The 27533-nt window shown below is 44.1% G+C and overlaps 1 protein-coding gene, 1 long non-coding RNA gene and 1 other non-coding gene across 3 annotated transcripts in view; 2 read left to right on the forward strand and 1 right to left on the reverse strand.

The window, feature by feature from the left end:
* SEMA5A (semaphorin 5A) overlaps positions 1 to 23703 on the reverse strand; it is a 502481-nt gene extending 478778 nt beyond the window's left edge. The window contains exon 1 of the mRNA XM_003263156.3: positions 23172 to 23703. The gene's annotated coding sequence lies outside the window, so the exon portion shown is untranslated. The remainder of the gene's footprint in view (positions 1 to 23171) is intronic.
* A 72-nt stretch (positions 23704 to 23775) lies between these two features.
* On the forward strand, positions 23776 to 26775 carry LOC100607590. The gene is made up of 2 exons (XR_001114504.2): positions 23776 to 24108; positions 26569 to 26775. It is a non-coding gene; the product is annotated as an uncharacterized LOC100607590 (long non-coding RNA).
* On the forward strand, positions 26415 to 26484 carry LOC115835762. The gene has a single exon (XR_004030784.1). It is a non-coding gene; the product is annotated as a small nucleolar RNA SNORD123 (small nucleolar RNA).
* Positions 26776 to 27533: the final 758 nt, after the last annotated feature.

The raw sequence follows: 27533 nt of genomic DNA on the forward strand, positions 1-27533 counted from the left end.
TGATTTTAACCTGGAAAGTTAAACCAAACCTTTGAGGCCCACCATAACTATAGAACTAACAATATTTAAAGGAATTTGAAATTTCCTAAATTTGGTCTCCAATGACAAGTATGATTCTGCATCTCCTGTTGACATGGAACATTTCAGTTCATGAGAGAACTGGTCTTCAACTGAAATTGAATACACACAGCCTTTTATGCACTGAAATAGATGTGGCTTCCCTTCTCATAGCTCTTCATCACGTTATTTAAACAGTTTCTCTGGGGCCATTTTTACTTTTCTAAATGATGACGCACATGCATATTTTGAGTTTCTGTGGTCTCTTTTTTTAACAAGATAAAGCAAGTAGTAAGTAACAAAGGTGGTTTCATGTACACAGCTAATAAGAGTGTTTAAAACCTAATATCAGCTGAAGAAATCCGTTCCTTATTTATGTAAAATGGGAATTAACTCATCCAGTCAAGAGGAAAATGAAATCAACAAATGAAACATACACAAAAGAACTGTAATAACTGCCAAACTCGGCTCCGCAGAGAACAACGGGATTCCAGCAGAACACAGCACTCGGGCAATGGTGGCACGTGTGCATAGTTGCCTCCTTTTCCAGAGCCTTATCTTATCACAGCCCTGTTAGAGATGTAAGCTCCTGGTCTCTCTTTGAAGGGGGTGGTTTCAGTATCTAAAATGATAATCTTACTTAGGTTCATGAATCCCATAAAAATGCAGGAATTGTAAACATTTAAAGTGAAAATCCTTCCTAGGATGTCTCATATCTTAGCTATAATTGAAACCACTCCATATTGTGTAAAATTGTTTACAAAAATTCAAAAAGCCACACAATTAAACATATTCTAAGTGTCTCTCAATTGCCATACGAATCTATAACGAGGGACAAAGGGAAGGTGACATGGCTCAGAGTCTCAGCAGTGAGTCATCAATCATGGCAAAATAATCACCCTCCTGGGTGAACTCTCTTTGTCAACAGTTGGTCTGGAGGAGGAGGCATACAGGCATACAAAAATCAGCAAGTTCTTAAAAGCACTCATAAACTGAATTCTCTGGACGAGGTCCAGTGCAAATAAGTTGGGATGACCCTCAGGAGCAGAAAACAACTCTGTCAACAAGGTGCCACCTCCAGATCAGCCTCTGTGCTCCACTCCCTTACAGATGGTGTACAGGGTCAATTAGTGTCTGTCCCCTAAAAGTTCATGTCCACTTAGAACCTCAGTGTTATGTTGTCATTATGTTATAGAGCTTTTGCAAATAGAGTTAAATTAAGATGAGGTCTAATATGGTTTAGGCTCTGTGTCCCCACCCAAATCTCATGTCAAATTATAATCCCCACATGTTGAAGGAGGGGCCTGGTGGGAGATGATTGGATCATGGGGTGGTTTCTAATGGTTTAGCACCATCCCCCTAGTGCTGTGTTGTAATGGAGTTCTCACGAAATCTGGTTGTTGAAAAGTGTAGTGCTTCTCCCTTTGAGCTCTGTGTCTCTCCTGCCTCTATGTGGAAAAGAGTGCTTGCTTCTCTTTCACCTTCTGCCATGACTGTAAGTCTCCTGAGGCCTCCCCAGCCATGTGGAACCATGAGTCAACTAAACCTCTTTTCTTTATGAATTACCCAGTCTCAGGCAGTTATTTAAAGCAATGTGAGAATGGACTAATACAAGATCATACTGGATTAGAGTGAGCCCTAATGCAATGACTGAGGTCTTCATAAAACGGCCACATGAAGGCAGAGACACACAGGGAACACTCCACGTGACTACTGACATAGACACTCCACACTGGAATGATGCTTCTACAAGCCAAGAAATGCCAAGAACTGCCAGCAATTACTGGAAGCTGAAGATAGACCTGGAATATACTGTATCTCGGAGCCCTTTCAACCAATCTGCTAACAACTTGATTTCAGACTTCTGGCCTCCAGAACTTCAAGAGAATAACTTCTCTTGCTTTAAGCCACCGAGTGTGTGCTGATTTGTTATAGTAGCCCTAAGAAGCAAATACAGATGGTAACAATGACCACAAAAATAATGATGAATATCACCTTGGTCACAATATCAGTACTTAGCTAATTTTCAACCATTATTAATGCAAAATAAATATATACATAAACTTTTTTTGGGTGACTTGACAAATATTTAATGAACTATTAGTTTCCTTCCCATGAAGAGATTTGAGTGAGGATCCTGCCTCACAGTCATATACTAAATATATATCTATTGAATGCCCAAAATTGGACACTTTGGCTTAGATACCATGGCAGGCTAAAATCAAACTAATAAAAAAGAGAGGAAGGAAAAAAGAGATTTCAGAAGATACTAATATTTACAACAAAGTTTACAACCTGTTGTTTGAATCATATGAAATTGCCAATAGTTGACCTTTCTTGAACTACAAAAATAGCTATTTCATATGGTTAGGCCAAAGGTTGAACACTATGGCCATAAGCCAAATCTGGCCCACTGCTTCTTTATGTAAATAAAGTTTTATTGGAACACAGTCATGTCATATGTTTGCATAGTCTCAACGGTTGTTTTCACGCTACAACAGCAGAATGGAGTAGTCATGACAGAGACCATATAACCCTAGAAGCCTAACATACTTATTATTTCACCTTTTACAAGAAAACTTTGCTGATCCCTGATTTAACCTAAAATGACTGGCAGCAACAGTAAAGGCACCAGGATTTCAGAAGCAGCCAAGATCAATGTAAAAGGAATCCTTACTAGTGTGTCCATCTGAGACTCCAGACATAAACTGGGACTTGAGAAAGAAGCTGAATTCTGATGGAGAAAAAAGGCTCTCAAAGCAACAGTTCAAGCTAAGAACAGAAGAGACAAGGACCCAAGGGATGGCGAGGGTGATAATGGCTCTACTGGCCTTTGGCCCCAAATACCAGCAGCACTTGTCTCTCGGAGCCATTTCAACCAATCTGCTAACACCTTGATTTCAGACTTCTGGCCTCCAGAACTTCAATCACTGGGACACCTCAAAATGCCCCCATTTGGTTCCAGGCCGTGGCCCTGCTAAAAACCTCACATGAAGTAGGACTAGGATGAGAAAACTTTGATAAAATTTCAGAGATCAAAATTCTTTGACCACCAGACTGAGAAATTGTATCTTTTTTTTCTTTAAGCATGAATCAATAGAAGGATATATAAACAGTATGATAGAAGAGTTATATTAGAAAATTAATTTCTGATAGATGTGAAATAATTGAGTCTAGAGCAAAAACTATATTATTCAGAATATCTATTCCTGTGGCCCTTTTTAGGGTTGTATGATAAAGGAAATTACTCCAATGATTGCAGTAATTACATTTTAAAGATTTATAGAGAGTTCTAGAGTTGGGAATCCCTTTGGGGTTATTATCAAATAGAAAAGTAATCAAAAGGAGCCTTTTCTTCATTAATAGGCCACACATTACAGCCAAAACATAACCTGCTATAAAGCTTGCATTGTACATCGAGCTGCAAAGTCTCACTACCAAATGCTTCCCAGTGATTTATAAATATTGAAAGGTAGAGAAGAATTTGCTTGAGTGAGGAGTGTTCTCTTTTCCATTTACTTCAATTATCCAAAAGCATATTAAAAACATTTAAGTTTAACACTAAGCTAGAAAGCCAAGTGGGATGTATATGTAAATAAATTAATAGCTAAATAGATATGTGCATGTTTATCAACCTGACATGAAATGTATCTTAAACCACATATACAAGAGCTGTCACAGGGTCATACAGTTTATTGATTTTATCAAAACTAATTCACAGGTACCTTTAATTATGTAAACCAGCTGTTCACTGCCCAGTAAAGACTTCAGCTTGCAAAGTAAGAATTATCTACTTAGAGAGACTGACCTAGAACATAGTTGCTCCCAATTTTTTAAAGGAAATGGTGTTTACACTGCAGCAATTTCTTCTCATGAACTTTTTAGCTATGAGCCCTTGAGCCATCAGCAACTGAAGGTCTGGAGAAGCCCCGAAGCAGCTTGGCTTCAGCTGTACATTCAGGTCCCCTAGTTCACTTTTTGCTGGTGGCCAGTGAGACAGGGCCTGCAGGCAATGCTCAGAGGGCCAGGATTCTGGGACTTGCATCAGCACTGTGGGCTTTGGGTGACTACTCAAGAACTGGGAAAGCTACCCACCCTACTGTGCTGTCAGTGACTTCATAAGACAGTGCATCTACATAGCTCTTGACATACTTAGTAAAAGATGCTGGAGTTTTTAACTTCTCAAGCTGTTCCCCTTTGCAATCACAAAACCAACTGAAAATTGACGTTAATGGTCATTATCTTGGTGACAGACATTGGCCAGGGTCTCAGAAGGGTTGTATGGCAAACTCCACCTGGGTATGGTAAGGGGAGTGTAAGATGGCAAGTGTGGATAGTGGCCAGGGAAACACAAGGGATAGTGCAGCGACAGGGCTGGTCACAGTGGGCTCAGCTATCACCTTGAATCCTGACAGAGTGCGAGGAGTGAGCACTTACCAGGTCCCAAGTGTGCTGAGGCCTTGGGTGGAAGGATGCAGCCAGACCTGGGAGACCCCTCAGAGCACAAGCCCTTCTACCTCCCATCTTCTCCATGGCCCCCATGGGAAGAAGCCAACCAGAAGCAGAGGGCTAGCAAGACTTCAATGCAGTCCAGAGCCTGGAGAAGGCTCCGGAGGATCTGGAAGGATAAGCAGAAGATGCCCAGCACACTTCTCTTTCTTTTTTCCTACCATCAAGGGATGTTTGTTCTTATGCAAAGTCAAGCAACAATTCCAAGCCCTGGTTTTATTTTTAGCAAATTCCAATTTTTCCTCTCACCTTCCTTCCTACTCTCTGTGTGGGCGTTCCTGTGCAGGTGACCAAACAGAGGTGGCGATTCAACTGCATTTTGCAAAGTGCTTTTAAGTGAACAAAGACATTAAACCACACTTCGGCTTGTAACAAGAATTTCTATTTCTTGAATCATCACAACATTAATACTTGCTAACATTACGGAGTGCTCACTATGGAACAGGCAATTTACATGCATTAACAATTTCTGATGTTGGCAAAACCCCTATGAGGTAGGAACTATTGCTATCATTTTAGAATTGGACAAAGTGGGGCATGGAGAGATTGAGCATGTTCCTCGGGTCCTCACAGCTAGCAAGGGGCAGGACTGAGCTTCAAAGCCTGCAACCTGGATCTAAAATCTGCTCACCTAACCACTACATTTATACTGCCTCATAATTGCAGTGAAAAGGCCTAGAAGATCTTGATATTTAAAGAAATCCTGCAACTAATCTTCTTCATAGAATAAAAATATCTATTTTTATGAAAAAATCACCTATTTTGTAATTTGTAAATTTGACATTTGCATGTTACATTTCCTTATGTGCCCATGTGTCAGTTTCCAAACATTGTCTTTATAGAAATGAAATAGAATGTGATCAACTTAGGCAAGTTCCCACTGCCTAGCAAAGCCTTCAGCTTGCAAAATATGAATATCTACTTAGTAAGACTGACCTAGAACACAGTTCCTCCCAATTTTCTAAAGAAAATGGTGTCAGCTCTCAGTTACAATGTAGCAATTTCTTCCCATGATCTTTTTAGCAACGAACCCTCAACCCATCAGCAACCGAAGGTCCGCAAGAAGTCCTAGGACAGCCTGGCTTCAGGCTACTAGTTCAGGTCCCTGATTACACATTTATTTTCTGGGTTCCTATTCACTAAACATGAGAAATGGGGTAGGAGACGGCATTTTCCATGATGGCCTCAGCACAGTCTCCCCACCCACAAATTCTTCTGCAGTGTGCTTTGCCACTTGCCTGTCCATGGGCAATCTTTCTCCAGCTCCATGAATCTGAGCCCTAGGACTGCTTTGACCAGTAGAATACAGTGGAAGTGTATAGCAATGGGCACAGCCTTTAAAGGGCCTAGAAATGTCCACTTCCAGTATCGAAGCCCATGCCTTCCCATGAGGAGAGAGAGGCCATGTGGCAGGATACCAGGTGACTGCTACTGCATGAGGCCAAAGGAGAACCACTCAGCTGAGCCCAGTCCACCCAAGGTATTGTGAAACATAATAACAAATTGTGGGTTTAAGTCACTAAATCATGGGATAATTTTCTGTATAGCAATAGATCTCCAGAACAAATGAGTTTACCGATTTAATGCATTTTCTTTTGGGAAGAGGGAAAAAGATAAGAGAACTACATTGTTTGTTCACATTCCCAGGTAGAACAGTTTCACCTGGGAGCCAGAAGTCTCTAGATTTCAGGAGTACCTGGCTCCAGAGACCAGGCAGGCCTTCAGGGATAGCTGGTTCTTAGGTCATGGTGATTTTATTTGTAGGACTTGGTACTTATGAGAAATCCATAGAGCTAGGCAGAAGAGCTGCCTTTTCTATTCTGAGCCCGTGGTAGCACTGTATCCAGATGGTTCTGGTTATGACCATAAGTCACTCCTTCCAGTTTTGAAAGCACAACCAGCTGTCAGCTCCATCAAGGTCTGAGGAACTGCCACCCACCCGTGGCCATGTGCTCTAGGGATAGTGGCCAAGCCTCGGGTGAAAGGGCTACCCACCTGCACCTGCCAGCTTTGCATCTCACCATTTCCGCCCTGCATGGCTGAAGCAGAAGTCCCCACAGCCTCCTTCCCAGCTGCCAGGCTTGTCGGCACCTTTCCTAGAGGTCAGGATCCTACTTGGCCAGCCCTCATGGGCAGCCTGCCCCTGTGTGAAGCCAAGAGCGTGACCTGCCCGGCCTGGACACCCCCCAGCTGCACAGCTCCTCCCAGTAGCTTCCGGGTATGGGACTGTGGCCTTTATGTCATGCTGAGCTACAGAGCTGAAATTACTACTAATATATTTCAATTAAAATAAAATAAAACGTGTAATCTTCATATGCCAGGAATATTTCAGACATTGACCTATAGGCTTCTGCCAACAGTATTAAGACATCTACTAAACTGAGGTCAGAATTTTTTTTCTTTCACATTATAAACTAGTAACATGCTTTCAAATACCGGGCTCCTCCCGGTATTTAAACCCTTATAAAATCCCATGGGTATATGAAAGTAAGTATGAACTTAGCTTCCTATTATTCATTCATTCTACTTGAAGCTCCTCAAGAAGAGGGTGGGGGTAAGAAGTGTGGAATAAAAATCCTTTTTGGCAACCTGAGCTATTACCGCATTTTCTCTCCATGCTTAAGAGACCCAGATCCTCCCTTCTTTCAACTCCCTTGTATCATTGGACCTGTAGCCCTAGGCATGGTTCCCTGAAACCCAAGTACCATCAGATCCGAAAGGTGTGACGTGGAAATAGCCTCAATAGCTGGTGTTCGACAAGGCTCAGCAGCCAGCGCGGGCTCTGAAGAGCGGGCAAAGGCAAGGCGGAGGCTGGGAAGCCCCAGGGAGGTGTGCAGGCCGCGTTAGGATGGACACTTGTGCATAATTCTTTTGCTTCTCTGACTCTCTGCCTCCTCTGGCCACGTTAGATGTGACCATTTCCACAGATACGTTCCACAAGCAAAGCCAGCAACTGTTTGCTGTATTGAGTTATACCATGGAGGGACAGATCATGTGTTAAAAAGAAAATAAAAATATGCTTACACGTCGTTGCTGGTGATGGCAGCTGAGTTCAGAGATTTCCATCTTGTATGATATTCACATTTTTATATGTAGTCTTTTGAGATTGCACATAATTTGATGGATAATTACAGCATAAATACATTTATCCAAATTAAACATCCAAAAAGAAACTACATACATAATTTATAAACTCTTCCAGTCTCAACCAACACACTGACCAAATAAATAATAAAATGTTCTTTTTTTTACTTTAAAGTTATTTGTCAAAATGTATCCTCAAACCAGGTGCTTCTCTTTCAGGTTTACATAAAAGGACAAAAGGAAGAAAACAGAATAGAAGTTAATTATTCTGGTTCACAAGCCCTTATGTAAGGAGAAATGATTAATTGATTGCATTTGCCCACATTTTGAGAAATGCAAATAGTCTTTGGTATTCTGACCACTCAACTCAGACCTCAGCGGCACTCAGGGTGCATCTATCGTGGGCAGTAGAAGCTAGGAGGGATCGTCCTCCAGAGCTCAGAGGCTAATCAAGGAATCTTGACTTGCACAATGGAATCACCTGGAAAAGGAGCATTCCAGGAAACCCCAACTCCTATGCTAAGGAGCTACGAAATCGGAGGGAGAGAGGCGAGAATGTGCCGCCAGTCAGCAGGGAAGCCTCCTCAGAAGTGAGTTATAAGCAGCTTCGTTACCTGACTGCTCTAGCTCCAAGTACCCTCTTCACATCTCAGGGCTCTTCCATTCCCGGAAAGGTCAGCTTCCTCTTCCTTATCCTGACTGCAAAGTGTTTTCAACACTGGAAAAGGTCATCTTGCAATGAAGATGAATCACGTGGGTTTTGTCCCTAAAAAACTCCACGAAGCATCTCGCGTGGGAGTTCTTGTGAGACCTGGAGCACATCAGATATCAAGGTCTCTGCATCAAGCACTCTGACCAGAAACAGCCCCCAGATCAAGGTCCTAGAGAGGTGGCCAGCTCCAAACTTCTCTATGATCCTGAAAAGGAAGACTGTAAATAGTTCTATCTTTTCTTTGGCACTCTTGAGGCCATTTCTGGTCTTCAGGCCACCTACATTCGTAGGGAACTATATCTGCAGATACCATATCCTGGCTTTGTGTGGTCTGAAGGATGTGGCTGTGTACCCTGAGCTGGGTCCTCTCAGAGCCCTGGGCATACCAACAGTGTATCCGTGCCAGATGGGCATGTACCTTTGAAGCTCTCTTCAGCCCCAGCAAGTGAGGAATCTCCATCAGGGCATGCAGACACACAGGACTGTTTCTGTCATTCGCTGTCCCACACCCCACTCTTCCTCCCTCCTGCTGTCGCTGCAATTCTGCCCTGAGGTTCCTAGGAAAGCCTCAGGGTTTGATTGAATTGAACCTGCAGCATTGGTTCAGGTCCTTGAGGCATGCTGACAAAAAATGGTATCTGTGCCAGGACAAGGGACACCCAACTGGAAAACAGATACTGAGAGAGCAAAAACCATCTCTAGCCTCCACACTGTCTTCCCAGGGCAGAGCCTAGGGTCTGTCCCAGAGAAAGTTTCTAGTAAATATCCTGCTTCATACACCAAATGCTACCATTTACCCTAGTATCTTTGCTGGAGCAAGACACACTAAAAGCAAACAAGTGATCCAAGTTATAATGGGACCCCATTATAAGCCCCTCTCTAAGAAGATAATAGATGACCGTCTGTCTATCAAGTTTAGAAAAAGACCTACCTGTGGACAAAGAGATAAATTGGAAAACCTCAGCTGTGTCTTCCAGGTTCTAGAAATCTATGGACTGTTTTTATCAACCTGAAGGCAGTCAATATTCAATGAATAAGGCACAATAATTCACCAAATCCATATCCCTTTCTTTGACTCAAATCTATCCTATCTGCCACATCAGTTTAGGACAACAGAAAGTGTTTGTCAAATAAAAATATTAAATATCCCCCCCATCCTTTTATCAACTACAGATTACAGGTGAACAAAAATCCTTGGGGAAAAACAGTAATCAATGAACATATATATATATATATATATTTGTGTGTGTGTGAGACAGAGTCTCACTCTGTCACCCAGGCTGGAGTACAATGACGTGATCTCGCTCACTGCAACCTCTACTTTCCGGGTTCAAGCATTTCTCCTGCCTGAGCCTCCCAAGTAGCTGGGATTACAGGTGCCTGCCACCATGCCCAGTTAATTTTTTTTTTTGTACTTTTAGTAGAGATGGGTTTTTGCCATGTTGGCCAGCCTGGTCTCAACCTCCTGACCCCAGGTGGTCCACCCATCTGGTCCTCCCAAAGTGCTGGGATTACAGGCGTGAGCCACTGTACCCGACCTGCATGTGTATTTAATAAGAAGGCATTTCTCTAGACATGGGGAAATGTAAACATAATCTTTCAAAGAGAAATGGTCATTTGTCTCTCCGATGATTGGGAACAAGTGTTATCACAGATCTTTTCACAGAGGGCAACTGTATCTTCCTTTTATTTTCCACAGATAAAAGGCTGCCATGATAGCCAAGCCCTTTCTCCACCAGGCTTCTCCTTTGACATTTTTTTCATGTAAACAAAAGAGAAGAGTGAGGGGAAAACCTCAGCTGTTCTCCTTTATGCTCCCTGCCAATGCAATAAACATGTCCTTGGTAGGTATTAACGGTCCTTACCACCAAGAGACTGTCATCTTCTAATAGCCTGCAACTGCTCCCAATTTCATGCAGTGCTCACTTTGTCAAGCACCTAATTCCAAAGCCTCTGACCCCCATGCTCACAAATAGAGGTTATTCTTTTGTTTTCTCCAAAGAATGAAGCATCGTTTGACAAAAGCCATCAATCCCAGTGTTAGATTTAGGTTGACAGTTGAAAGATGTTGAACATGCCAATTCGTCTGAGCCCATGATACTGTGGTGTCCAAGATACCCTCACTAATTTTGGATCATTGGAAATATTCCACCACAGGATACATTTGAACTTGTTAAAAATAGCCCAGCTACCCCTCTGAACATTTCGACTTACTGTGGCATCAACAGAGACGTGCTCCTAGTTACAACATTGGCTTGCTCCTCTGGAATGCAGGAAAGGAGTCAAATTTCATGATATGGAATTTTCGAGGTTGTCCATAAGATTTTTAAAATAGACCTTTCACTTTAGTGTAAAAGGTTACACACATAGTAAAAGATTGTAAATATAGAATTTAATGTCTTTTCCTCCAAGTATAAACAGACCATATTGTATATTTTAGGTATAAAATATTTATCTAAAATATTCAGTATGAAACAATTGATACTATTTTCAGAATACTCCCTGTGCCTCCACTCTACTTAAATATAGAGCATTTAATTAAGTAAATCCAATTAATCACGTGAAAGTTAATGTGGGAAAAGGAAACAGCTAATAAACTCCCAATGGCTCAGAGAAGCAAAGCATTTCAAACATGCAGACTTTACAAGTTTCCTATGTGCCTCCAATTATGTCTTTATACAAATTCCTTTAGCCTTCTACCAATTCTGAAAAGTCTAAGGCCAAATTCTTTTCTATAAATATGTCTACAAAAACTTTTTCTTCCCACACATAGGAAAGACACAAAAGATCGAGTGAGCTGGAACCCGTGGCCCCCTTCCTCATGGGTTTTTAAAACATCTGACATAAACTGCAACATATTTGGGCCACTGCAATTATCAAGCAAAACAGCAAACCAGCAGAAGTCAAAGTCAACCCCAGCAGCTGTGTTGAAAAAATACACCAGCACTCACCTGAAGAGGAACAAAGATAACAGCGAGTGACCCTATAAACTTTAAAGAAAGCAGCCTTCCCTAACCTGCTTTTGATTTGTGTTCATAGGTTTAGCCCTGCAGGCTTAATTAAACCCAGTAGCCAACTCTGTCTCACTTAAAAGTGCAATTAAAGAAGAATCCACAAAGGCCACTGGGCCCTGAGGGCCTCCCACATGAGGCCCCACTATGAGCAATTCACTAATTGCGCCCGTTGTCCCCCGACTCTTAATGATGACGCTGCCACGCCCCCAGTCAAGATGCTTATTCTCCCCACTTAGGGCCAGCTCCAAAAACCTCAAGGCAGGAAGTGTGGGTCCAAAAGCCTGTTCTGCAGAGAACATACACTTTTAATTAAACAACAACAAATTAAAAGCTCATTGAAAAACACTTAGCAACAAATCCAAAACTGCACTAAAGTCCGTGTGTTACCACCACTAATTAAAAGGACTCTTGATTACAGATCATTGGGTGTGATCTTGTAGCCAGGACTTATTAAGGGCCATGATGGAGCCCACTCTGAGGGGCAGGCCAGCCAGTGTTGCATCCCCATGGAACATCGTGGTACAAGAAAGCGGTCCCGATCCAGACCCCAAGAGAGAGTTCTTGGACCTCGTGCAAGAAAGAATTCAAGGCAAGTCCATAAAGTGAAAGCAAGTTTATTAAAAGCAAAGAAATAGAAGAATGGCTACTCTGCAGGCAGAGCAGTGGCAGTGGCACGGGCAGCATGGGGCGGGGGTTGTCTAGAATTTTATTTGGGGTTTACATTGGGCAACTCAGTCTTCTCCTCTAGCCACAGTCCAAGTTCAAAACATTGATTTCCTTCAGCCTACCTCAATAGACAATTCCTCAATAGATACTCCTTTTTTTTTTTTTTTTTTTTTTTTTCTGAGATGGAGTCTGGCTCTGTTGCCCAGGCTGGAGTGCAGTGGCGTGATCTCGGCTCACTGCAAGCTCTGCCTCCTGGGTTCACGCCATTCTCCTGCCTCAGCCTCCCAAGTAGCTGGGACTACAGGTGCCTGCCACCACGCCTGGCTAATGTTTTGTATTTTTAGTAGAGACGGGGTTTCACTGTGTTAGCCAGGATGGTCTTGATCTCCTGACCTCGTGATCCACCCGCCTAGGCCTCCCAAAATGTTGGGATTACAGGCATGAGCCACTGCGCCCGGCCAGATACTCTCTTTAAAAATGTCTTTCAGGATTTCAATGGTCAGGGTACATGACCACAGTAAAGCCTGACTCTTGTCCTGACTAGTCCTGACTTCAGGAACTAAAGTCCAAGCACCTACGTTGACTCCTCAAAGTTCTAGAGAGCGACCTGACTGCACAAAGCTGGGTCAGGGCTGAATGAGGTGAGAGCCCCGGGAAAGCCCTTCTGCTCTTCCCACCTCCCAGCTTCATCCTGAAGATCCTCGCTGTGAATCCTTAAGGGCGTCCCCCTACAGCAAGACAAACCTCAGGGCGCTGGAAACTCCGCAGGTGGGCCTGGAAAAACTGTTCAAAGTTAAATAACATTCGCAGGCATAAGCTTTCAAGTGAATGAATCTTTGCGATTCTTACTTGCCAGCTTGCAGTTTCCTGAATGATTTCTTTTCACAAGCTGGTGATAGAACCTAGGAATTCCATCACTGCTGGCAGACGGAAAGTAAATTTGGCTCCAGGCCTGACTTTCGGAGTCAGCGTGGAAAGCTGCAACAGCCAAGATGCGCTGCCTGGACGCGCTGAGATCCTCTCTCTATGTGGGGCCCCTCCTTCCCAACTCTCACCTCCACTCTCCTAACCCACCCACGACCGCTGCACAATTGACATTCAGTATGACATTCTTAGGTGAAGAAAGCTTTAGAAAAAAACACTAGTTTAAAGTATGCATTGTTTAAAAAAAAAATGTAGGGGAGGAGTGGATCGGCAGAGTGGGAATACTTTCAACTCAGCCACCTGGGTTGGGTTCAGGTCTTCCCACTTGCGCAGCACCACTTTTGAGGAGTAAGGAGGTGAAAGAAGTGAGAGTGATTCGAAGGTGGAGAAGAGGGGGGCCTTTAAGAAGCATAGCCTGGAAACTCCAGATTTTTCCCAGCAGGAACCAGGAATGAAAAAGGGAGGGAATCTCTACTGCCCTGTGGCAAGCCAGGAGAGAGTTACCCCATGGGTAGATGCTGGATCTTCCCAAGCTCAAGAGCACCGTCCAATGTGACGCAGACGTTGGGATGTAACTCAATAGCCATACATGCCTGTCATACTCAGAACTGACTTAGATGCGGTCCTGTCTATAGGCGCCAACATGAAACCACCCAGGAACAAGACTAGGAGAAAAAGGACATGTGCTCCTGCTCCTGTCATAGCAGCAGCAGCTTGAATCCCACAGCAAAGTGGCCAGATGCTTAGAGACACCTGATAATATCAGACACAGGGCACAAAACTTGGTGCACCCACTTTTACATGGGTTTGGGAGAGGACGGTTTGGCTCAAAACTTTCTGGTGAACAAAGAGCATAATAATTAAAATTATTTTGGTTTAGCAGAGAAATTAACCAGAGGAGGAAAATGATAAGGAGGGGGAAAAGGAAAATTCCTCTGATAGATGGGGGGAAAGTCACTAAAGGGTATCTGAAGAGCAGCCCTATGCAAAAAGACAGGAGGCCAGGCACAGTGGCTGATGCCTGTAATCCCAGCATTTTGGGAGGCCAAGGTGGGTGGATCACTTCAGCTCGGGAGTTCAAGACCAGCCTGACCAACATGGTGAAACCCTGTCTCTACTAAAAATACAAAAATTAGCTGGGCATGATGGTGCATGCTTGTATTCCCAGATACTTGGGAGGCTGAGGCAGGAGAATCACTTGAACCCAGGAGGCAGAGGTTACAGTGAGCCGAGATCGCACCACTGCATTCCAGCCTGGACAACAGAATGAGACCCCATCTCGGAAAAAAAAAAAGAAAATACAGGAAACTGCTGTCCAGGATTCCCCTTTCCAGTTTAGACCATCCAGACACCCTGTCCTGGGCAAAGGCTCAATAATATCTGGGCAATGGACCCCTGGCTCTGTAAAACACCATTTTTCTTTTCTATTTACAGCCTGGAAATATTAAACTTAAATAAAATGTCTATCTTTAACTCCCAGGCTCAAGCTTCAATGAAGTTTCTCTTCACTGACACACTGGCAAAGATATTCTGATTTTAAACTTCAGAACGGTGACAGGAGGACAGGAGGTGCCGCAGACACGAGGCATTGGACATGGGCACCCTGCCAGGCTGTGAACATTCGAGGCCCTTCCCTAGCTTCTAGCCTGTCAGAATAAAGTTAAAATCCCATACATCTTAGAGTGTCCAAAATCAATATTAGAGGCTAACATTTGGATGCTTTTCAGAAAAGAAAATGGTTAGAAAAAGTAGAAATCATTAAAAAGATGGTCTAATACATTTTATCCACTTAGGACAATTCCTTCACATAATTCTGTACATAACACTATGAGCTGCTTTAATTATGATCAACTGAAGCTACCAGAACCAATACAAATCTATGATTAAAGGAGATTTTAAAATAAGAGAAAATTACCTTGCTTTCTTAATCCTTCTGTTTCAAAACTAAATACCTGCCCCGGTAACACAGACATTTTTCCAATCCTGTAACTAGCCAACCTGTTTAACTGAATGGCTAAGTAGTTATTCTTGAAATCTAGAGAACATTAGCTTGTTGAAAATGAAAGAAAACAAAACGGAACCACAAAAAGTACCTACCTAAACAGCATTTTATTGACTAACTGAAACCATCAAAAGTGGTATGAAAGATAAAAATGTCACCCACCCCATTGCCATCTAATCAGCAGAAGGAAATATTAGTGTATCCTCATAAATAACTCCTTACCACTCATGAAGGGTAATAATTTAGGATTGGTAATAGAAAAACATGGTCGTTCTGTAAATGTTACTCTTAATTTGCTTCTAAGCTAGGCTTCATGTTTGGGAAGAGGCAAGTTCAAAGTGAGCTGGTCAGAAATGACCCTGGCAAAAGGTCAATAAATCCATTGCACTAGGACTTAAAACGCTGTTGATCTCCATTTTTGTGAACAAGTAACTAGAAATACTGAAGAAATTAGGCACTATGAAAATGCTTGCCTGAAGCATCACAGGGCTGGATAAAAAAAATACTCTATTACCAGTGGAGAAATACATACGAGTGCTAAAGGCCAGCTAGCCTGGACCACATCCCGAAAGCCATGCTGGGTGTATCTGGACCATGAACCACCTGTGCCAAAGTAAACACTCCCATGGAAAGCCACTATGTGGAAACCAACTGGTGTGGGGAAAGCAAGGTGCCCACAAGAGAGCTGAGGAAGCCTGTGGCAGGAGGCAGAGAGGATTTTAACACACTAAACAGATGGAAGGTGCAGTAAACAAGGTGGGAGAGCTAAAGACACTCACTTCTACCCAGAGAAAACAGTGGAAGAGCAAGGAAATGAGAGGCAATTTGTATGTACCTCTACCCAAAACCTATATTCAGCATTGCATTTTAACTGCAAAATGTGCCAAAGCAGAATGGAAAGAGCTAGAAGCAATTCTTTGATTCTTCTCTTTCTAAGAGTGGGGCCGGGGGAGGTGCACAGGGTGGGAAACACTCACCTTTACATACTCAGGCTCTGGGCATTTAAAACTCTGCATTCTGCCACTGGGTCTGGCTGTTAGAAGTTACCTGCCTCTCCAACTGAAAGGAAGGCCTTGCTAAGAAAGTGTACAAGGACACAGAAGCAGGCATCACAAGCTTCTCCCCCATCAAAGGACAGCAACCTCATTTGTTGAGCAGAATGATGCTAGGAGTCCCAGACTCTGCAGCTCTAATGACACCACGAGATTCTGTGTTGTCAGAGATGTTCCCCCTGAGCTATGCTCATGAAACCATAAAATTGGCAGACAAGTATACTCTAAGCAATGACTGGGAATTGGGGTGTGCCCAACATTCAGCGGCGAGGCTGGCTGATGAGTTTAATCTGGTTATGTTGTCTCATCCAGAAACAACCTAAGTTTTCTTGTTTTCATAATAGAGATCACAGCTCAGACAGACTTCCCAGGAAGAAAGTGCCTCAGTATCAAAGAAATGTGCTCATCCTAGCACCCACTGGCCCTGGCACTACACTTTGTACAAGTAATGGAAACACAGAATACATTTCCCAGTAGACGCAGCAGGACTCACATTTAGGCCACTGGCAGTTTAATTTACTCTAATTTTAGCGATGATGTCCAGAATTTTCTTTTTAAAAAAGTTTTATTGAGGTATATGTTACATGTCATAAAATGTACTCATTGTAAGTGTACAATTTAATGATTTTTAGTACATGTACAGAGTTGTATGACAATCTCCACAATTCAGTTTCTTACCATTTCCATCACCCCAAAAAGGCCTGGGCTGCCCATCTGCAGTCATGCCCAGTTCCCACTGCTAGCCCGAGTCAACCACTAACCTGCCTGCCATCTTTATGGGTTTGCCTTTTCTGAGCATCTCTATAAATGGAAATATATGGTGTGTGGTCTTCGGTGACTGGCCTCCTTCACTTGGCGCAGGGTTTTGAGGTTCACACATATTGCAGCATATATCAAGAGTTCATTTGTTTTATTGCTGAATAAGTAGCCCATTGTAGGGATAGGCCACATTTTGTTTACCTATTCTTCTGTTTCAACTTATTAAATCTATAAATCCAACCGCATGACTAGGCTTACTAGCCTGATCTCAGAAATATAATAAAAAGCCTGCCATATTTTAAAAATATTCTAGGATGTCTAAAATCTCTGTAATGTGTAAACATATGTGATAAGGATACAGTATATTCCCTGGAATTTGTGTGCTTGGAGGGGAGGGTGCTGTTTTAAATGAGAACATCCCTGAATTTCAATTTTTCTATGTTTTAATACAGGTTAAGTATCCCTTATGCCCCAAAATGCTTGGGACCAGAAGTATTTCAGATTTGGGATTTTCTCAGATTTTGGAATATTTGCATTATATATATTAGCATTTTTAGGGTCATGTTGGTGCTCAGAAAGTTTCAGACTTTGAAGCATTGTGAAATTGGGATTTTTTGATTAGGAATATTCAATCTGTACACAGAAATTATATTTATGCTAATCTCCGAGTCATGCAAGGTCATCAATTCATTTAACAAGCACTGACTTGCTATGCAAATTGTTGTGTATTAGGAACTAGGAAATATGCAGTCCCTCTCCCACCCCTCCACCAGCCAGTTTACAAAGACATTTGTATTTCAAGACTGTGCTAATAAATCAGTTTGGAGGCATTTGGAACATTTTTCTCTAAATAAAGAATATAAGTAGTTTTAGAGTCCATGGTTAGCCCCCAAAAGTCTTGTTTAAGCCTTAGTCCTTTCTCTCAGTATACTCTGTTGCACTCTATACTATATACATAGTATCTCAGGGCATTTTTTGATTCAGTCACTCACCCAAGATGGCCCGAGAGCCTCCTGCGTGCCAGGCACTGTTCTAGGCACCGTTGGCAACACAGCTATGAACAAAACAGTCTCATTGTCTCCTAAGCTGACATTCTGTATCAGTGAAAGACTTTAAGAAATAAAGGCAGTGTGTGGAGTTCTGCAAAATGATATGGAGAGAAGGCCAGGTGCGGTGGCTCACACCTGTAATCCCAGTACTTTGGGAGGCCAAGGGTGGATCACGAGGTCAGGAGATCGAGACCATCCAGACTAACGTGGTGAAACCCTGTCTCTACTAAAAATACAAAAAAAAAAAAAAAAAAAAAAAAATAGCCGGGCGTGGTGGCGGGTGCCTGTAGTCCCAGCTACTCAGGAGGATGAAGCATAAAGAATTGCTTAAACCTAGGAGGCAGAGGTTGCAGTGAGCCAAGATCACGCCACTGCACCCCAGCCAGGGTGACAGAGCAAGATTCTTGTCTCAAAAAAAAGAAAAACAGAAAAGAAAATCAGTAGTTTTACAACAAACCTAAATCTCAGTCCAGTAAAAGGAGTCACAGAAGCCAGTTGTGATTCTAAAATCCATTTGTTTACAGGATGCCCAACCATAAATGTCCCCGGCCTCCGACACGTTCTCCTTCCACAGCAGGTTTGGGGGCACTGGCAGGAGTCAGCTGCCTTGGTAGCTGGCTCAGAACAGCTTTGGGGGCCTTCTGCAAGATGTATCACATCTCCGGGTTTGTTTTGTTTTGTTTTCACAGAAAGAAAAGCTCTTCGTGTGGAATTTTATTTGAAGTCAGTTTGTGAGGAATGCCATTTCTCCTGTGATTCAGGAGAATAGAAGTTTCGGTTTTATGATTTTGCAGACAGATCACAGGAAACTGCTTAGCAAATTTTTTCTTAGTTGCTTTCCTTGACTCTGTTTTTCTTTCCATGAGTACATCATACATCCTTGCCAAACATTGGATGGATTTGAACTGATTGAAAGAGGCTTGATTTTCTGTGAACAATTTGTCCTTGTGTTATCCTGATTGTCACTCGCCTATAACTTATTTAATTTCACATCTCAGCAAATACAGTATTATCTCACCAACAGAGTTGGCTTCTGATAGAATCACTCTACTGGTTATTTATCATACATATCTGTAATTGAATTACCTATTGCAGTAGTGTGATTTACTCTCAATTGTACATAAAAATGTAACATAAAGTAACATTTTTCCAGTGTATACTTCCTCATTATTCTACATGAACCCTAGTTTAGCCAATTCTACAGAAATACAGTGACAAATAATGAGTGAAAGATGGGAAGATAAAAGATTAGTGGGTTCATGACCTTTCAATAATAAAAGAAATTCCTCCTCTAAAAAAATTATTCTCTTTTAAAATAGTTTTTTTTCCCCAAGTGTTAATCAGGAAATCAATTCTAGGAAACCAATAAGGAAAAAAAGAGTTTAAAAATAGAATGATTTTATTTTTTCCAAATGCAGCAATACTATGTCAGTACATTTTAAAATGCAGGAAAGGGAAATACAGTGTGCTTGTCTTTGCTCTTGTCAAACAACCACTAATCTCAGACCAAAAAAGGAGAAGAAAGAAGATGACAACAGCAATTCCTTTGGGAAAATTTTCTGTTTTCTTGAGCCCACTGTTGTGTTACTCCTATTTTAAATTTCACACACAACGTGAAATATGACTTGTCTTTGAAGTTGCCTGGCCTCAAAATACTCTGTGAAATGGACTGCCAGCTTTCCTTAGCTATACAATCTTTTAGATGCAAAGATTGTGTCAATACTAGTATGTTGAAATAAACTACCTATTATCCAATACCTTCTCTTGGATCAAGTTTTCATTTGTTTTGTTCTATTTGGCTTCAATTTTGAATCAAAGCAAGTTTTGAGCAGGCTCATTTATATTGAAAAGTTTATGTATATTCTAGCTTACTTTAATTTTGCTTTTTCTTCTTTACTCCCTATCAGAAATTGATTTTGTATATCTGGATAACCAATTCTTAAAAAATTCATCTGAAAAAGATGCTATATATTTACCAAAAATACCCATATCTGTTTCTCCAAAGTGCTTCCCAGCAGCCACATCTCACCTGCTGAATTTATCCCCAAGTTGCTTCCAATCTATACAGGAATTGGAAACAGGAGATTGCCCCCTATCATTTCTGCAGGGCGGCAGAGTGATAAAAACCTAATTGCCAACCAAACTTCTGCATCTCAATTTTAAAAGGTTGCTGAGAACATATGTGAAATTATCTATGTTGGCAACTGTACTCAAGACAACTGAAAGTACTTATAGATGCTCATTTTATGATTTACGAAAACTATTAACTTTCTTGATATAAATTTGCAAGTAGATGCAGGTGATCAGAAATGCACAAGGTTTCACTTTAGACACTTTGTACTTAGTTGTAACTCAATTTGTTAGACACCATAATTTACATTTTAAACATTATTTAACACATAAAAACTTGTCACCTTGGTATAATTATACCCCAAGCAATTTGTCTGGGTAACTATAGCAACAATTGCAGAAACATTTTTAAATACAAAATTGGTATAATTTTAGAATCAAGAATTATGGAGGATTTATTGCAGGATGTAGGGCTGCTGTACTCAAATAGTTGTACATATACTACTATAAAAATGGATTCCTTGACTGGGATATGTTATAAACTCATTTGTTCTATCTTGCACACCATCTGCTTTGTAGCTCAAACCTCTTCCTTGGGATGAGTTTTTGATGTTAGTTAACTCTAGAGTTCATGATCACTTGTCTACATAATGCAATGCCTTTATACTTTTGGCTGGACATTTAGTAAAGGTTTTCTGCTCCTCCTCCACGTCTTCCTGTATCAAAAGCAAAGACTCAATTTCAATGACTTTATGACCAAAAATAAAATCATTTGAAACTCTTAAAACTAATCACCAAGTTAAGTAAAACTGTGTCACGATTCAGATAGGCAGCTCTCTCTAACATCAGGAGCATCTGACATCCCCAAAGAGCTGGCATCTGTTATTTTGGGCCACTAGCACACAGCACAGAGAAAGGCTTGTTGGTTGTAACATTTGTCCTTCAGCAAGAGGCTAACATGACTCTGGAACTAAATTTCTTACTGCAAATCCATGGACGGGGCTTCAGAAGGCCCATGACTCTCTAAAATTTATGCAGAAGTTTGTATAAATGTGCTTGTATTTATTTCAGTCTCGTGGTCAATAAGTTTTAACAGCCTCTGTGCTGTAAGTTTCTACGTTTCATTCTCCCAAGACACGTGATGAAATCATTTTAAAGGGAAATGGCAGTGAAGAACACAGGTTTATTTTTACCAAATTCTGAACATCTCAAAAATTTCCTTTGGACAGAGACAAGCTTTACCACCCAGGAGGCCAAAGCTTTACTCTCAGCAGGGATCTCGCAGCTGTTTGACATTATAACAACCAAATGAGTTAGTGCAATTCACAAAAGACATAAAATGATTAGCATCATCTGTCTTCTCCCTGTTAATAAAAATACATATTGGCTAAAAGCACATAGAAATAGATGTCAGTTTGTCAACCCCACACTTCAATGAGTATATAAATGCTTAGTATGACTGCATGGAGCAACGTGGATGAGCAAGCTTCTATCTCCAAAGTTTTTACAGGAAAGAAACTCAAGGAAAAAAACATCTGTGTTTCAAGTGAACCAAACAATTACACTTAGGGCTGTTTTTTTTCATGAAAAACAAACATAGAAAAAGAAATCCATGTTTCTTTTGGTGTAAATACAGGCACAGACAAGAAAATTATTTCAGTTATACATAATGGTATTATCTGCTTTAACTGAAGTTGTATAAAGTGGTCATGATAAACATTACACTCTCTAAAATAATGAAACTGGCATTAATTAGCAACAAATTCAGCAATCCTAACTAGGTATTGAAAAATCTTCCTTATTAAAGTCTTGTTTTGTGTTTCTGTCTCCTTATGAACAGACTACCTCTATAATTAATAACATATCTGCTGATTCCAAACTCAGCCATTATGACAGAGCTCTTCTCGGTAAGCTAGACGTAAAACTTGTCTTTCTTCAAAACAAACCAGAATAATCATTTATGACTCCTGATGTGTTAACTAAAGCACCCCTAAAAAGCAGAACGGTATCAAACAAAACTCACGTTATCTTCCCTCAATTTCGATTTCTTTCTGAGTAAATGCAACAGTCACAAGGAAGACAGATGCCCAGACAAGGAAGACTTTACAGCGATCTTTTTCTCTGGAAGAGACCTTTCTAGTTAGAGCACTTATGTCTGGCCACCACCTTTCCTGTCCCCTCTCCTAGCTGACAGCTCTCTATAGCCACCAGATCAGCTCCCCCAACCCCCGGCCCCCAAAATGAAATTATTGCTATATCTGCCTGGTTCTGCTGGTTGTTGCCTGCGACTCCCGCCCACTCGCCCAGGACCCAGCAACCGCCTGTGGCTCCTCGTCCTCCGAGCGCTCGCTCGCAGCGCCCCCTGCCGGGAATCCCGAGGACGCCGCAGGCGCAGGAAAGTTAAATCCCAACTCCGGCCGCGGCATCCAGGTACAAAGCAAGCAAAGGGCGAGGAGGTGAACGCGCTTCCCGCCAAAGCCCGGGGAACCGGGATGTGACCGCGCCAAGCCAGGCACCGGCCGCCGCGGGGAGCGAGCCGGAGGAATCACTCCTCCACGACCGTTCCCACGCACATCTTGGGAGAAACCATTCCCTCTGGAGCCTAATCTGCCCGAAACCCTGAGCCAGGGTGTGCAAAATCCGTGGAGCAGCGGAGGGATGCCTGGGGAAAGGGGCTCGCCTAGCTGCAGCCCACCTGGCTGGTGGTTCCCCAGGCCTCTGCATCCCCGCCTCAGTGTCTTTCATTAACCAAGGCGCTTGGCGGAGTTGAGCCCAAGTCCCATTGCCTCCCGGTTCCCCTGTAAGGTAAGCAGGAAAACCTGCCCAAGCCCGTGGGGCTGCGAGGTGGCGGCTCCCGGACCGCCAAGTCCCGACCTCCGTGTCCCCTGTCCCCGGCTCCCGGCAGTGCGAGCTGGAGGCGCGCCGGGCGCGGGCACAGACCAGTGTGGGCACCTTTCTGGGTGTTGGGCAGGGGTCCCGTCTCGCCCACGGCGACATTCCGGTTCCTTACCTCTCCATGCTCTGACCTCGGCACAGGCGGGTACACAAACTTCCAGCCCGTGCACTAGCTCAACTGTGGGCGCCCCCGGACTGACGGTGGTCCTAATCCTGTACGCGCAACCCCCGCCCAGGTGCCTGCTGATGGATCCCACCCGAGATTGGCACCACCCACCAGTCGACCGCTGCAGTCCCCGGGTCCCGGCCAGCGGCGCGGCGCGGTGCGGTCAGGGGCTCCTGCCAAGGCCACGCAGGGATTGGGCGGGGGTCGCTCACCAGGTGCGGGGCGCGCTGGTACCAGTCATCCAGCGCTTGGGGGCCAGAGCGGCTCTGAGGATCCTCTTCAGCACCTGGGTAGGGAAGTGGAGGCAGCAGCTGCAGCCGCTCCCTGCCACTTCCCCAGAGCCGCCCCCTACTCGCTGAGCTCCAGAATGGGGGCACCGGTTTGGGGGCCACGAGCACAGTCCCCAAGCGCGCAGCCAACCGGTGGGTGGGCAGATTCGCGCCCAGCAGAGACGACCCGCGAGGTGGCAAAGTTGGGTGTCCGAGCCAGCTCCGCGGGGCAGTCGCGGGTGGGAGAAGGGAGCGTCACGGGATGAGGGACACTGGCCGGGCCGCCCCTGCAAAGGGAAGGTGGAGGGCCGGGGCTGCAGCGGGCCAGGGGCCGCTGCTGGCCTGGGGCTGCGAAGCCCACCCGCGGCGGGAAAACAGTGCTCGGGAGCGGGCGCAGCGAGAGCAGCCGCCACCGGCGCCGCCTTCCCGGCGAGTAGATCTGCGCGGGGCGAGCGGGCGCGGAGAGCACGGGGCGGAGAGCGCTGGGCGGGGAGCGGGGGACCGCCTGGGCCCACCCCCGCCCCGCCCCTGCCCCGCCCCCGCCGCCGCACCTCCTCCTCCTCCTCCCTGCCGGGGTGAAACTCGAGCGCCCCACCCGCGCCTTGACCTCCCCGAGCCCCTCCCCGGGCCCCGCCCCTTCCCTGTACAGGACCCCCACCTTCGCTCCTGGGAGCCCCGCTGCACCCCAGGAGTTCCATTCCAGCCTCCCCAGTGCGAGTGCGGCGGAACGCTGACTTTCGGGGGCTCCCTCCCCCGTCTCACTGGGTCCCTCTGCGTCTCCCCCGCCCGCTGTCCCGGCTCAGACGTGGCTGCACCCCGGAGGGGGGCGCCGGCCGAGACCTGAGACGTGGCGCTCCAGCTCTGCCGGCCTCGGCTTCAGGTACGTGCGCTTCCCTCGGCTAAATCTGGCCCGGGGGGTGGGGGGTAGGGGCCGTCTGGTCCTCCGGAACTCGAACTTTGTGATTTTGTTCTTTCTGTGTGACACCCTCATCCGTCTGAGGGGGAAACTCCTTAAAGAAGACGAGAGAGTCAGTCGTTGCGGGTTCTTGGAGGAGCACTTTGGGGGTGAGCCTCCCGGCTAGTTCGGGTAGATTTCAGCGGGATTAAGTCAAGGAAATTGAACAAATCTGACGAATCAGGAAGGCAGGTGAAGGGGTCCCCAGGTAGCCACGCTGAGTGTTAAGAGAGAAGTCCCGTATGGTCAAAGTCATTCGTCCAATTCTGGGCCAAATGTTCCCTGTTGCACTTTTGCAGGATCTTTGGGCCTTACTAAGTACTCAGGTGAAAAGTTTCTAATTGGGAAGCAAGTAAAGTACCTTTGAAGACTTGCATAATTGGATACTTTGTTGCAGTTCTTCAGCTTCTGAAGGAGGCGGTGGCGGGGGAGAGGGATGGGGTCAGCCTCGCGAAAAGAGTAAATGGTAAAGTTATAGGAGTATAAGGCATAAAACTTGGGTTCGGAGTCCTGACCTTGAGTGGCCCTTTCCCACTGGATGGGGGTGCGGGACAGTATCTCTGGGCCCTTTTTACTCCATCTGCGCCCCAGAGGGAGGCTTGAAGGTCCCCTGCATGAGGAAATGCGTGGATTGCCCCCTCCTAACCGCAGTGAGGTAGGGACCCCGCAAGGACCCATGTTCACACCAGCGCCCTTCCAGCCAGTGGTGGGGTATGGATGGGCGTCGCTGGTCCTGGGCATGGTCCGGTGCGTCCATAAGGGTTCCATTGAGCTCATCCATAAAACAAAGAAGCTATTGCAGGCTGCAGGGTGTCATAGCTCGCACAGTAGCCATGCAGACCTAAGAGGACAATGGAAATACAAATTGCCCTCGATGTGTCTATTTTCTAGAACTTTTTTTTTAATAAAAGAATTAAGTGAAAGTAATTCCGAAGGTTTCTATGAAAGCCCAGCCCATCCCCAAATGCCCAGTCTCTGGCACGGGTGATCTGGCTGTCTTGGGTACTCAGTCTTTACGGGGATTTCCTTTAAGACCTCTGGGAGGAAGTGTCAGTAGCTGGGCAGGCCTCCTTGGCAAGCATTCCTCCCTGGGTTGTGGCGGGGGCTCCAGGCCTGCTATGTGGCAGCTGCAGGCTCCTGGGGACCTGAAGGAAAAGCTTAACCGTTCTCCCTTCCCTTGCTTGGCACTTAGGGCACTAGTTCCATTCCAAACATTCCGATTCTCTTGCCTACGTGGCACAGAGGCCCTAGGAGCCTCCCTGGGAGGAAGAGGCAGGCCAAGGTCTTGCCTGGCTGCTTCTAGCGGGGGGAGATGTAGGGAGGAAGCTGCCTTATGCTTGGATCTGCAGCCTTTGCCTGGACAGATCTGCCTTTGTGGCCAGGGTGAGGGAGACAGAAATTAGAACCCAGTGTATTCAGCTAATGCTCTTCTTGCCTCTGAACATTGCCGTTAATATTTGAAAAGAAAAAAAGGCAAAAAACTCTTGGCATATAAAGCCAAGCAGTGGGAAGAAGATAGCTTTCTAAACCATAACACAGTAGGTCTGATAACATAACATTTAACTGGATAAATTATGTAATTTTGTATGTATGTAGCGGGGGGGCGGTAGGGGGGGAGTTGAATTCAGTTTTGCTGTTTACAGGCTGCACCAATGCATTGTTAAAAGATGTATATTTCAGTGATAATTACAAAATAATTGCTAATAAGCAGGTAAATAAACCAAATTATAATTTAGAGTGCATCCTTTGTTTAAAGTGAAATGGATCTAAATTGAGGATTAATTTTGAGTTTTAACCAGGGGAAAGTTCTTTAACTTTTCTGAGCTACAGTCTCTTCACCTGGAGCTTAGACACACCAGCCTGGCAGAGGTATGTCAGCTGTCTGCTTGAAAGGAGAAAGACAGTAATCTGTGTGAAATACTCACTGAGCACCCAAGACATAAGCAGTATCTTCATAAACAAAGTCATTTTGAAGTATCCACAAGTATTTCTTTTTTCTAAACAAAATTTCTTTGTTTTTAAGTTTGTTTTGCTTTGTAAAGGTCTTGCTTGCTAGAAAGCTATCTGCATTAAGCTGCTTCTCATCACATTATAAAACTAAGGATGATCATTTTTAAACAAACAAAAATATTTAGTTCTCTTCTTTTCAAAATAAAATATAGCTTTCCCTAAACTATTTTAGGTGAGCCACGCACACAATGTGAAAGAATGAAGAAACCAACAAAACGCTTGGTGAAAATGATGAATTCTGGGGCACTGATTCATGTGACTTGAAAAACGCCATCCATTTCCTGATTCACCTCAATTCTGTTCGAAACTATGAAAGATCATTTATGTTTCTGCACTAATTGACCAATTTTGTCTTGTCTTTACTTCCCTCCCTAGTGCTTGAATTTCAGCCACATCCCTAAGCTGCCGTCAGACCAGAGGAACAGGGAGGGGGGCTTTCCGGAAAGAACATCACCATCACGTGGAAGAAATCAGGACATGACCGTGGGCCATGAGTGACCTTCAAAGGAAAGCCGGGTATCTCTGGTCTTTAAGATGTGGTAAGAGTGTATTAAAATTATAGAAAAAACCTCAATCCAGAAATCGTGGCCTCTTGACATTTACATCTTAACTGTATTTTCCTACCAATGAGATGCATTACAATCATCCTCCATGAGTGTTCTCTTTTTACCCCTGTTTTCATTCTTTTAGATCCATGACATTTAAAAACTGAAGAAATGAAAAGATCATCTGATCAGTCCCATCAGTCTTTTTCCTAATGCTAAACATTGGTACAAAGACGTGAAGTTTGATGTCTCACTAAGATTGCCTAGTGCTGCTTTATTGCTCACCTACTTCAAAGTCTTGCGAAAACATGATTATGGGTACAGGTGATGCTGTGTTGCCCCCAAACAAGTTTGTTTTGTCAGGTTCTTTTGATGGATTAGGAACCTACAAGTGGGGGAGATTTTAGGGAAATAGCCCTTCCCCTTGGATTTCACCAAAACCATCTTTAGGGTTATCTTACCCCAAGAAACACGCACCCCTCTTTAGTGTGGCAGCCCACTCTATTGGCAAAGTTAAGCAGACCAACTTTATTAAAAAAGAGCCACCCAGAAACTTAGACAGAAAATACTTGAGGCACAGATGAGAATGACCACAAATGTGCAAAGCAAGTGCAGTTTCCTGGCCCTTAAACTGAAGGGCCAGGTCAGTCTGCTCCTCCAGGCACAGCCTGGGACCCCATCATGTGCCCCACTCTGCAGTCTGAGCTTCCACTCAAGTCCACCAGGGCCTGCCTCACGTATATATACAAGACCCAATGTCAGAGTCTGCCTCTGCCCATGTCTGGTCAGAGGGTT

Source organism: Nomascus leucogenys, chromosome 6, assembly GCF_006542625.1.
Source record: "Nomascus leucogenys isolate Asia chromosome 6, Asia_NLE_v1, whole genome shotgun sequence".
NCBI lineage: Eukaryota > Metazoa > Chordata > Mammalia > Primates > Hylobatidae > Nomascus > Nomascus leucogenys.